This window comes from Dasypus novemcinctus, chromosome X (assembly GCF_030445035.2).
Source record: "Dasypus novemcinctus isolate mDasNov1 chromosome X, mDasNov1.1.hap2, whole genome shotgun sequence".
Taxonomy (NCBI): domain Eukaryota; kingdom Metazoa; phylum Chordata; class Mammalia; order Cingulata; family Dasypodidae; genus Dasypus; species Dasypus novemcinctus.
This window is the reverse complement of record NC_080704.1, coordinates 159,486,711-159,498,971: the sequence shown is the minus strand read 5'-3', so window position 1 is coordinate 159,498,971 and position 12,261 is coordinate 159,486,711. Positions and strand designations below refer to the sequence as shown.

The 12,261-nt window shown below is 36.6% G+C and overlaps 1 pseudogene; it reads right to left on the bottom strand.

The window, feature by feature from the left end:
* Positions 1 to 1,495: 1,495 nt before the first annotated feature.
* LOC101437678 (homeobox protein NANOG pseudogene) lies at positions 1,496 to 6,749 on the bottom strand (annotated as a pseudogene).
* Between the last annotated feature and the right edge of the window lie 5,512 nt (positions 6,750 to 12,261).

Here is a 12,261-nt window from a genome sequence, read left to right as displayed (position 1 = left end):
TAAATGCCCAGGTTTTACTTGCATGGCCATCATGGCAGGGGAAAAATGGCGAAAGCAGGGTGCAGAGGACAGGAACTGACACCAGGACAGTCACAGGGACAGGTTGAAGATAAGAGTATGCAAGAGGGCAGTGGACTTGGCCCAGTGATTATGGTGTCAGTCTACCACATGGGAGGTCCGTGGTTCAAACCCCGGTCCTCCTTGACCCATGTGCAACTGGCCCATGCGCAGTGATGATGTGCGCAAGGAGTGCCCTGCCATGCAGGGGTGTCCCCCCGTGTAGGGGAACCCCACGCTCAAGGAGTGTGCCCTGTAAGGAGAGCTGCCCAGCGTGAAAGAAAGTGCAGCCTGCCCAGGAATGGTGCTGCACACACGGAGAGCTGACACAACAAGATTATACAACAAAAAGAAACACAGATTCCCGTGCTGCTGACAACAACAGAAGTGGACAAAGAAGACGCAGTAAATAGACACAGAGAACAGACAACCGGGGTGGGGGTGGGGGGAAAGAGAGAGAAATTTTAAAAAAAGAGTATGCAAGAGAGCTTGGTTCTTTTTTGTTAAACTACTAATTATTACACCCCTTTGTTAATGATGTGGGAGGAGTCCCAGCTGTTTACTGTTTTGATTGATTACCCCACCCATGAACCCACCCCCCCCAAAAAAGCCCAATAATAAGGCCCCTGGAGAATATCTGGGGCTTCCCCTGGCTTCTGAAGGAAATCTTGCTCTGAATTGCAGAATCTCATTAGGGTCTTGCAGCAGCCATCTTGGAGGTACCAAATGACACGCAGATTTCTTGCCAGGCTCCAAAATCCATCTGATTCCCTATCTTACTAGTCTGCTTCAGAACTCTTCTGTACGTCATTGTGGTGGTGTATAAATAATGCCTTGCATTTGGCAAACCCATAGAACTTTATAACACAAAGAATGAACTTACGTATATACAAAATTTTAAAATGGATATATTTTATCTATACTTAAATTTATAAATTGACCAGCCAAACTACTATAATGTTACCATGACACAGCAAAAACAAAACATGTATCTGCAAATATTATCGAACGAATTAGAGACAGTCAAAAACAGAGCAGAAGTGGTGGAGGAAATCAATGAAGCAGGTCATGATAGCTTAACCCTTCATCTTAACAATTCAGGTTTTTTAGTAAGCGAGGCCTTCCAATCCTTCACACATCCTTATACTTAAACTCCCTATTCTTGAGGCTAGATTCCAAATATACAGTATATCTGGTTTTCTATAGTCATGGATACCCTATCTTTTATGTTGTCCAGAACAGCCAAGGTAATCTGATCTGTTTTTGGAACCTCTGATTAGACTCAAACAACACCAAGCCCCAACCCCTAATTACACAATGAAAACCAAGATAAAGTCAGACACACAGCTTTCAAGAACATTCTGCAAGTAAGGATATAATGTAGCCTCTGCCCAGATTGGGATTTATATAGCCATATCCACCCATATCTTCACACACCTTAAGGCTTTCTGTTCATGGAGTAATTTGGGAATAAATCCGTGGTTTGATGGGTACTAAAATACTTAACGGTTTGCTATATGGCTTTCCCCAGCACTTCCTAAGATGGCTTCCAAATCACTGGCAGAAGAATTTTGCTGGAATTGGATTTGGGGCTGCAGGGAGGGATTCCTTTCCACTGTACTGGAATTGATTGTTCCAGGCCTGGTTTTTCCAGGCTTGGTTATTCCTGGCTTTAGTACTCCAGGTCTGGCTGTTCCAGGAATGGCTGCTCTAAGACTAGCTGTTGCAGGAATGGCTCCTCCAAGTTGGGTTGTTCTAAGCCTGGTTGCTCCACATTGAAGGTTACAAGAAGTGCTCACCAAGCACTCCTGGGGGTAGGAGGAGTAGAGTCCTGGATATTCTGTAGGTGCTGAGCCCTTCTGGGTCACCCTGTGGCCAGTCTTTGAACAGTTGACGTTTTCTGGCCACCGCTTACATTTCATTCTCTAGTTCTGGAACCAGGTCTTAACCTGTTTGTAGTTGAGATTCAGAATGTTGGAAAAGTCTTGAATCTGTTGGAAGCTGAGGTATTTCTGTCTTTGAAATTCATCATTGAGTATACACAGCTGGGTCCGAGAGAACATGGTTCTGATCTTCTGTTTCTTGACCTGGCCCTCTCATCTCCCTTCTTTGTTTTGCTCTTCTCTTTGGAAGAAGGTAGATCCTCTTTGGGCCTTGTCGAAGAAACAGGACTATCCTGAATAAGCAGGTCCATGGAGGAAGGAAGAGGACAGACTGTCTCTGACTGGTGCACCTCAGCAGAAGACATTTGTAAGGATGCATAATTTTCTTCAGCCTGATAAATCTCAGGCTTTGGTGAACGCTTCCTAGAATCAAATATTTCAGTGCAAGGCAGGCTTTGGGGAGAAGCCAGGTCCACACTTATGCTGTTGATAAGAAGGAAGGGGAAGAAGTTGAAGATAGTTATGAAAGTTTTAAAAGGTCAAATGAAGGAAGTTCCCTCCACAGTAACAATAGCCAACCAGCCCAAATGCAGCAAAGCCCCACATTTTTTTTAAAAAAGGAAAGCAACTAATTTGAGGATCCCTAGGATCGAATGTAGACAGTCACAAATAAATATAACTTTAATACAAATGCACTGTGTAATGTCACTGAAAGGAGTGGAGAAATTATGGAGCTGACTGAATATTGCAAGACTAAAGGCAAAAATAACTGTACATATAAACCTGGCTCTCATTGGGGTATGGGTTAGCAATTCTAAAGCTTCTTTACATGTATACTGGGGTTAAAAAAACATATTGTAGATAGTGGAAGCCAGATTTCTCACCATCAGAGTAAGAGGTTACAAAACAAGCAAGAGAGGATCTCTATATAGCATGAACTCCATGATGAAGGATTAAAGTCAGAGATATCAATTTGAAGTCATGTTTATTTTAATATGTATGCAGGGTTTCTCAACTTCACCACTATGTATATTTGTTTTTTGTAATATTATTTTTTTATTTTTAAAGAAGCATAAATGTTACATAAAATATATAGGGGATTCCCATATGCCCCACCCCCTCACCTTCCCACACTTTACCACATTAACAAAATCTTTCATTAGTGTGGTACATTTGTTACAATCGATGAACCCATATTGCAGCATTTCTATTAACCATGGAATATAATTTACTTTATAGTTTACACTCTGCCCCACACAATTTTATGTTTTGACAAAATGTATAATGACCTGTACCTATTATTGAAATGTCATGCAGGACAATTCCAATATCCCAAAAAATGCCCCCATGTTGCACTTATTTTTCCCTCTCCCTCCCCTCAGAACCTCTGGTGGCCACTACCTTTATATCAATGATACAAGTTCTTCCATTGCTAGAATAATAATAAGTCTACTTTAGTCTATTGTTCATTCCCCAATCTTGAGGATTTGGGCATGGTGATGCCCACTCTGATTCTAATTGAGAGGGGGTTTAGATCCCATGGGGCAAATGGATGGAACTGCTTTGCTTGCAGTTGCAGACTCTCTCTGTTCCTTGGGATGGGTATTGTCCATCATCATTTCCCTATTATTTGTCCTGGGTGAGTCCAGTGAACTGTAGAATACATGTTGCAACTCTGCTGAGGTGCAGAGCTCAACTGACACATGAACAGACCAAAGATTTACGTCTCTGGGACATACATTTAACAAGTATAGTGCTAACTATAGGTTCAAATAAAAGGGACAGAAGAGCCATGTGTACGGTACCTATAAATGAGTCTAACTCTATTACACTGGGGAGCATAAATTCCAAAGTAAGGTCCACTGACAGAGTGCCAAATTCCTGAGTCTGTCTGCCCTGCTTGTAGTGTCTAGACGTCTCTAGAATCCTCAAGAGCCCCTCTGTTTGAGTCACTGTTTACTGTGGCAGTCAATGAGATCCTGCTGATATGTGCATAAGTGTAACCTCTGGAATGACCTCCCAACTAGCTTTGAAATCTCTTAGCCATAAAAACTCATTTTTATTTAATATTTTCCCTTTTGGTCAAGGTCTTTTTCCAGATGCGTTGCTATTTGGTGCTTGGTAATAATCCCTCAGTGACAGGGAGATTCATCCCTGGGAATCATGTCCCAAACCAGTAGGTAAAGCAGTATGTTTATATGCTGAGTTTGGCTTGGAAAGAGACCACATTTGAACAAGGAGGTTTTCAGGAGGTAACTCCTAGGCAATATATAATACTAGGCTAACTTTCTATTTCATGAGAAAAGGTTCATAAATACAATCATCAATAACCACAACTAGTATTTGTAGCAATAACTCCTTGTTGTGGGAAGCTGTCCTGTGCATTAAAGAATATTTACCAGTATCCCTAGGCTCTATCCTGGAGATGCCAGTAGCATTCCCCCATCTGTGAAAAAAATGTTTCCAGACATTGCTAAATGTTCCCTGGTTGGAGTAAATTTGTCCCTAGTTGAGAACGTCTGAGACAGATAGTGTCTTAGTTTCCCAGCTGTGATCACAAATACCACACAATGGGTTGTTTTAAACCATGGAAATTTATTGGCTTATGTTTTTGAGGCTGGTAAAAGTACCAAATCAAGGCAACAGCAAAGCAATGTTTTCTTCCCAAGTATTATGGCATTCTGGGGCTTGCTTCCAACCATCCTTGGATCCTTGGCTTTTCTGTTGCATCTTTTCTCTCCTAGGTTTCATTGACCTCCAGCTTCTTCCCATGGCTTTCTCTCTTTATGTCTGAATTTCATTCTGCTTATAAAGGGCTCCAGCAATCTGGATTAAAGTCAACTTGATTCAGTTAGCCACACTTAACTAAAAATAACATCTTCAAAAGGTCCTATTTACAATGGGTTCACCACAATACAAATGGATTAAGATTATGAACTTTTTTTTCTGAGATAGTTCATTCAACCTACCACATATGGAAATGGAATATACATGGGTTAGTGTGTATACATCTATTTCCTACTTCTGTCCACTGAGGGAGCCTTGAAGCAATGAGGGCCCAAAAGCAATGAGTACACCAAGACACATATCTTGGTTTCTAAACACCTTTCCCTCAATATAAGGAACCAAATTTCCTTAGAGAAATAGATGAATCCGTGACTACAACAGGGAAAATAAAAATGAGCATGGAAGAGAGCCAGCGTAGCTCAGTGATTGAGTGCAAGCTTCCCACATATGAGGTCCCAGGTTCAATCCCCAGTCCTGGTACCTCCAAAAAAAGTGGGCATGGAGCATCTTGTAGTGTCAGAAAGTCAGGAAGTCTTTTTAAAAAGATAAAAGATGGGAGCATGTCAAAAGGACACAGATATCCACCTGAAAGAGTAATCACTGACCGGATCCTAGCCAATTTCAAGCAACAAAATAAATAACAGTATTGTCTTAAAACCAAAATAGCATGATAAATAGGAAAGAGCTGAAGGATATAAATAAATGATTGGATAAGTAAATACATTGGGGGAGAAGTGGCAAATGTTCCTTAAAGAAGTTCCATTAAGAAATATAAAAGGAATGATAGAAATAGAAAATTATCTTAAGAAAACCACTTTAATCATTGCGGCAAACAATGTCTACTTATGAATGGGAAAATTTGCGGGGGGAAAACCCCGAAGAAAGCGGATATTTCATTGCCTAAAAATATATCCCTCCAAATTTACCAATTGTTATGGTGGTTTTAGCTTATATGAATAAATTCTTTGATGCTCTTCCTTTCAGGAAATGGAACTTAATTTCTCTCCTCAGACTCTGTGCTGAACTTAGTGACTAATTTCCAATAAAGTATGGAAAAAGAAAAACCATTACTGAACAATGAAGAAGCCTGGTAGACACTATCTTAACCAAACAATTATGTTTAACATCTCCAGGAATAAGGCATGTAGATATCATGTGTTTCTGATATGATACAATTTAAAGAGCACATCACCTCTGGGGTAGTCTTCCCCCAAATCTATAACCTCAATGTAATCATGGAAAACATTTGGGAGATATTCTACAAAATATCTTTAAAAGTATCAAGGTCAGAAAGACAAAAATGACAGAGAAACTGTCACAGATTTTAAGAGACTAAGAAGACATGGTGGTTAAATGCAATGTGGGATACTGGATTGGATCCTGAAGCAGCAATAAAAAATAAGAGACGTTATTCAAAAAACTGGTGAAATCCAAATAAACGCTATGGTTTAGTTAACATCATTGTACAAATGTTAGTTTCTTAGTTTAGATACATGTACTCTGGTCATGTAAGATATTCACATTAGAGGAAATTGGGGGTAGGGTATAAAGAAACACTATACTATATTTAAAACTTTAAAACTCTTCTGTAAATCTATAATAATCTCAAAATATCTTTCAGATTTTATGGAAAATCAATGGCAATTGATATGGTCGAATAAGAAAAGGTATTAAAATAATAGAAAAAATTAAGGTCAGTCAAGAGTGAAATGACTATTAGCAGTCTACACATGTTTCAGCAATTTGAAATGAACAATAAATTGTTGAATAGTTAAAATGTATCAAGTACTATGCCAGGGAATGCATAAGGTAGAGTGCAAACTTTCAAATTCTTGACAGCAAAATGCATTTGCCCTGGAAATGATTGAGTATGTTGATGTTTTTAATTTTTAGGAGTAATTCGAGTTTAAGATCATATGCATAGAGACTCTGCATATGTTTAGCCAAAGTGAACAGTTTTGACCATTTTCCCAGGAGGGAACCATACCTGAATGTCTTCATTTCAGGATTTGACTGGGCCATGGTCCCCTAAATAGTATACAGTAGCATGGGTGACCATATTTGTTGAGAATGAGTTTAAAATTTAGAATGAATACACATCAGAAAGTTGCTAAAAATTAAAAAAATTAAAGTCCCAGTTGATTGGAAGTTTGTGTAAATCAATAATCAATTTGCAATAGTTTTTTCCCTAATGGATTGATCATGAAATTTCCTTTTTATTGAACCTGTAAGTCTCCATCCTAGTTGGAAATAAAATTCTAACTTCAAAATTCCCTTCCTTCAATTCTTTAAAATATTACTGCATTGTATTTTTGTAACAAATATTGTTACTAGATCTGATGTCAATATAATTTATGTTTCTTTTTAGATGATATACATTTTCACTCAAGATATTTTATAATATTCTTTCTGCCATTAATGTTCTGCATCTTCTTCATAATATATATTCAGGCAAGATTTTTATCCTTTTGGGCACTCTATAAGTAATTTCTTTCAGTGTTCTTATATTTTATTTAATTTAAGAATCTTTTCAGGCATTATTCAAATATTCTTCCTTCTTATTAATTTTTCCCTTTTGTCACATCTATTTTATGGATTTTGAAACTTCTACTCCTTTACTCTTTATCTCTTAATTTCTTTTATATTTTCTCTCTTGTTATTCCTTCCTAATGCTTTCTAAAGCCTTATAGACGACTTGTTTGACCTGGTCTTCCAGTTCATTAATTAATCCTTTCTATCTATTCTGCTATTCAACCCATCTATCAAGTTCTATATTTAAACTATGGTTTTCATATCCAAGTTCTTCAGTGGGTTCATCTTCATGATTACTAGTCCTTGCTTCATGTTTCAATAGCCTCCTTTATATTTTTGAGGATATTCACTACACTTTTTTTACATTCTTGTTCTATCGGGTCTATTAGTCATTCCTTTCACATAAAGCCTCTTCTTTTAAAGTGCTTGTGCTCCTTGGAGGCCTCATTTTTCCTGTGAGGTTGTGTTCTCTCAGGACTAACATGTAAATTGACTAGTAATGTCTACCTGGGGAAAAGGGAGGAGCTAAGATTCTGTGCTCTTCACACACAAAAATGCAAGTATCTCTGTATTACAGGCTGGGCTCAACCATCTACCATTATGCCTCTTCCTACTTGGAAACTCTTTCCCTCAGGGAATCTCCCCATATTTCCATCATAAGCTTTCCTTTTTCCAAGAGCTTCTTCTTTGGATTTTAATGACTAGCCCATGGGATTGTTGGTGGGTAGAGAGTGAAAAATGGAGACAGGAGGAAATGCTTGCTTAGGGGCTGGACAGTCCAAATACACCTGTTGTTTTTTCTCCAAATTCAGCTAGGCTCCAGCATAACCTTAATGTTACCTAGCCACTTCCTGAGCTGGGTCTGTTTTAACATCCTGAAAGGGCCATAGGTTAGATAATTGTATGTCCAAGGCAACATGTGGGAGAGAAAAGAGAGCACCAAAGTATGCTTCCCCAGCCTATATCCCCTATACATAGCATCTTGATCTCTTCTCCTGAATCAACCTACACAGACCTTACACATACCTTATACATACCAGCGCCTAACTACATCTGTTAGATTCTGAAAATAATCAACATCCCTCTTACTTGTAAAGTTTTCCAACACTGGATTCTCGAAAGGTGCTAGTAACCCTTGCTTATTCACCACTTTTCTCCCTCCCCTCTCCAAGGTGATTCTTATGCACAATAAAGTACGAGAACTACTATTTAAAAATCAACACTAAACTTCGTGCCAGCTATTTCCTCCAACCTTCACTTTCTGAAAAGCAATTATAGTTAGAATCTCCTCATGTAACCTCCTGGGAGCACTGTGGATTATTTGGCAGTACAAAGGGGAAGATATGATACAAAGATTGACATTTGAAGCCGCCGATCTGAATCCCCCTAAATACTGTGGACTGCTGCAAATTAGAGATGGAGAAGCTAGGTTAGCAGGTTCTTCTGACCTATTCAAAAAACAGTCTTGATAGCCATGTTATCTAATGGCTCTCTTTCTCAGAGTAACACCTTGAGGAAATTGGGAACTATCTATCAAGTTTATATATGCCTTTGGGTCCCTTAGCTAAGTGAGAAAGAGAGACAAGACAAGCTAGCAATAAAGGTGTTGGATGAAGAAACCAAAAATAGACAATGTAAAAGGGAAAGGAAAAGTAAATTTCCAAATTCCAAACCTTAACATCCTTGTTCTTCTCTCTTAAAACCAACTGTTCATTTCTGCTATCTTGTTTAAATCCACAGAATTATAGTTTTGATTTGGACGAGGAAATTGAATCAGTAGTTAATCCTGGGGGTAATGTATTAGCTTTTTCAATTTCATCTCTGTTTCTTTAAACGTGTTACTTTAATAAGTATGTTCCAGTGGCCATGCTCATTCTTTAAAAAATAAACTTATATGTATGTTTTCAGAATCCCTTCAATGTGGTTCTTTTTTAGTATATTTAATCAAACTTTACTTTTGAAATGCCTTCTCATGGACTTAGGGAGCTTTCTGATTTCTCTTAATGGAAAATGCAGGGGAAAGAGTTTCATTTTTCCATTAGTTTTATTTAATTTGGTCAGATAAAATCAGTAGTTAATTTTTTAAAAAAATTTATATTTAATGAAGTTTTAGATTACAGACATGTTATATCGAAATATAGGGTATTCCCATATACCCCAACCCTTCTCCTCCCACTCTTTCCCAAATTACCAACATCTTTTATTAGTGTCGTACATTTGTTAGAATTAATGAATACAAATCGCAGCATTGCTACTAACCATGACTAGAGTTTGCATTATACTTGACACTTTGCCTGGCACAATTTTATAGGATTTGACAAAATATATAATGGCCTGTATCTATCATTGCAATGTCATGCAGGACAATTCCAGTGTCCCCAAAATGCCCCATGTTATACCTATTCTTCCTTCTCCCTCCCCTCAGAAACTCTGGTGGCCACTGTCTTTATGTCAATGATACAAGTTCTTCGCCTGCTAGAATAATAATGTCTATTTTAGTCAATAGTTGCATTCACCCTTTATGTTTGTTCATTCCTCAGTCTTGACAATTTTAGGATGGTGGTGCCTACTTTGTTTTCATTGAGAGGGGGCTTAGATCCCATGGGGCAGATAGATGGAACAGTCTTGCTTGCAGTTGTAGATACTCTTGTTGTTGTTTTTTTTAGTGGACTTTGTGTCAACATGCTTGGAAAGAGGTCATGAAGATATGGAATTAAACTTTAACTCCTTTTGTTAGTTGCCCTGTTAAAGTTTAATTACATATCTTTATGACCCTCTTTCCAAGCATGTTGACACAACCATTGATTACTTGATTGTTAGATTTAAGTTGTATGGCTAACAAAATGCTCTCATTCTAAACATCTAAACATCTAACTCAGATCAACCCCTTTCTCAGTTAACTTGGATATCTAAATCCTATTGCCTGGGCAGTTTCACCACAGATATGATTAGCCCTTCTTTAACAAGAAAAATCAGTTTAATAAATAGCTCCATTCTTACCTGCCTAAACTCCTAACTCAGGAAGGATTAAAGATGTCTTATTGAATTCTGATTGGTACTTTGTATATTTAATTTAATGCCAAGAAATGTGTTGGGACCAGAGGTATAATGGTGAGTGAATAAGACAGAAGTGCTATGTGGCTCAAGAATCTCATGGTCTGGTAAAGAAGACTAGATGATTACATCATATGTGAAAAGTGTTGTGGTGGAGGTAACCATGGAGTGTGGTGAGGGTACAGAAGAGAGGCTTCTTACCAAGTGTAAAGGGTACAGATGACAGTAAAATCTGCCAGGAAGAGGAGAAACCTGAGTTGAAAATCACAGAAGGAATGTTGTCGATGCACAATTGGATAGCAAATGCAAGAAGTAAGATTTATCTTTTCCTCATTCCATAGATATTAACAAAGTAGTCCTTATTTACAATTGATATGTTTGTTCTATTTTGATTTTAAGGTTGGAAGTGAACATTTATTTAGTTCCTACTATATGTAAGATGCTGTGTCTAGGTACAATTAAGGGATCTTTTCTGAAATTTGTGCTTTGGAGCTGAGAATGTCCAGCTCTACTACTGAACCTAATACATTTTTTTTCAAAGCTAGAGTCTTTTTATTTTCATAGAAATATGTAATTCAAAAGAGGATACTAGTAGGAAAAATGCATACAAGATAATACTACCTGAGATTTCCTGTACTTTTGAAAATGTAATTTAATGGAATTAATATGTTATCAATTCTCTTTTTCTGCTATTTTATTTTGTTGTTTTTTTGGTGACTACACTTTTATAAATATTGAAGACCAATTGAATGAATGTGGCATATATATGTGTATATACATATTGAATATTACCATATTAGAAATTAAAGGTGATACAAGTATAAATTATTAAAACTAATGAGTCATTTATACATTAATCCATTAATATATTAATGCATTTAATGCAAAATGTCATTTCTAAAACCTGGCTTCTTAAGAAAGAACTGAAATTTCCTATCTACTTCATTCATACTGTGAAGAAAATATGGCCTTACACAGATATATTGATAAATATTGGGAAGCATTTGATTAGCTTTTTAAATCAACATTCTTTCATTATTCTAATAGTCTACAAAAGTTCAACAAGGAGTGATTTATAAAAAATAGTTGCAGTTTATAATCTGAGACCATATTAAAAAACTTACATATAATGTAATATTTAAACCCATTGAATTAAAAGTACTGAATTTATTCACACCCATTCATGATTTTGTACCATTATATATATTTTTCATCTAGAAACTCTTGATTTACATGGAGATGATGAACTTCCAAATAAGAAACATCTCTTAAACAATTAAAAAACACATTTATTTATAAAACTAACCATTCTAACACACAAATCTTTAAGTTGGAGGCTTCAAAGGTTATGTAGGGGACACATTTTTATAAATTTCACCAAAAATGTATAAAAGTCTACAGGATAAAATGGAAACCATCATGTAAACCATAATGTAACTAAAAACTTAAAAAAAAAGTACAGTCTAAAATATAAGCCATAATGTAAATCAAAATGAAACCATTTTTAGTAGCTATGTTTCAATATCTGTACATCAGCTACAGAAAATATAATATGAACATGTAAAAATATCATTTCTGGGGAAGGAGGAAAGGGTTTGATGTTGGATATATGGAAGTCCCCTATATTGTATATGTGACTTTACTGTGATCTAAAACTTTTTAAATTATAAATTTAAAAAAAGAAAAGGATATAGACACTGAGGAAGGAATGAAAGAAATTGCCTTGCCACTGTACATACAGGGCATCACCTATTACAGTGATGAAGGACAAAATGTCAAAAACAAAATTTTATGATATTTTTCATTTTTTAAATACCCCAATTTATTTTTTACTTTATTTTAGTTTTTCTAAATTAGTATGTATTCTAATACATTTTATAAGCAAATGTTTCCAGAATGAAATTCCATAGAGAACTTAATTTTCCCAACTGGAAATTGTACTTAATGA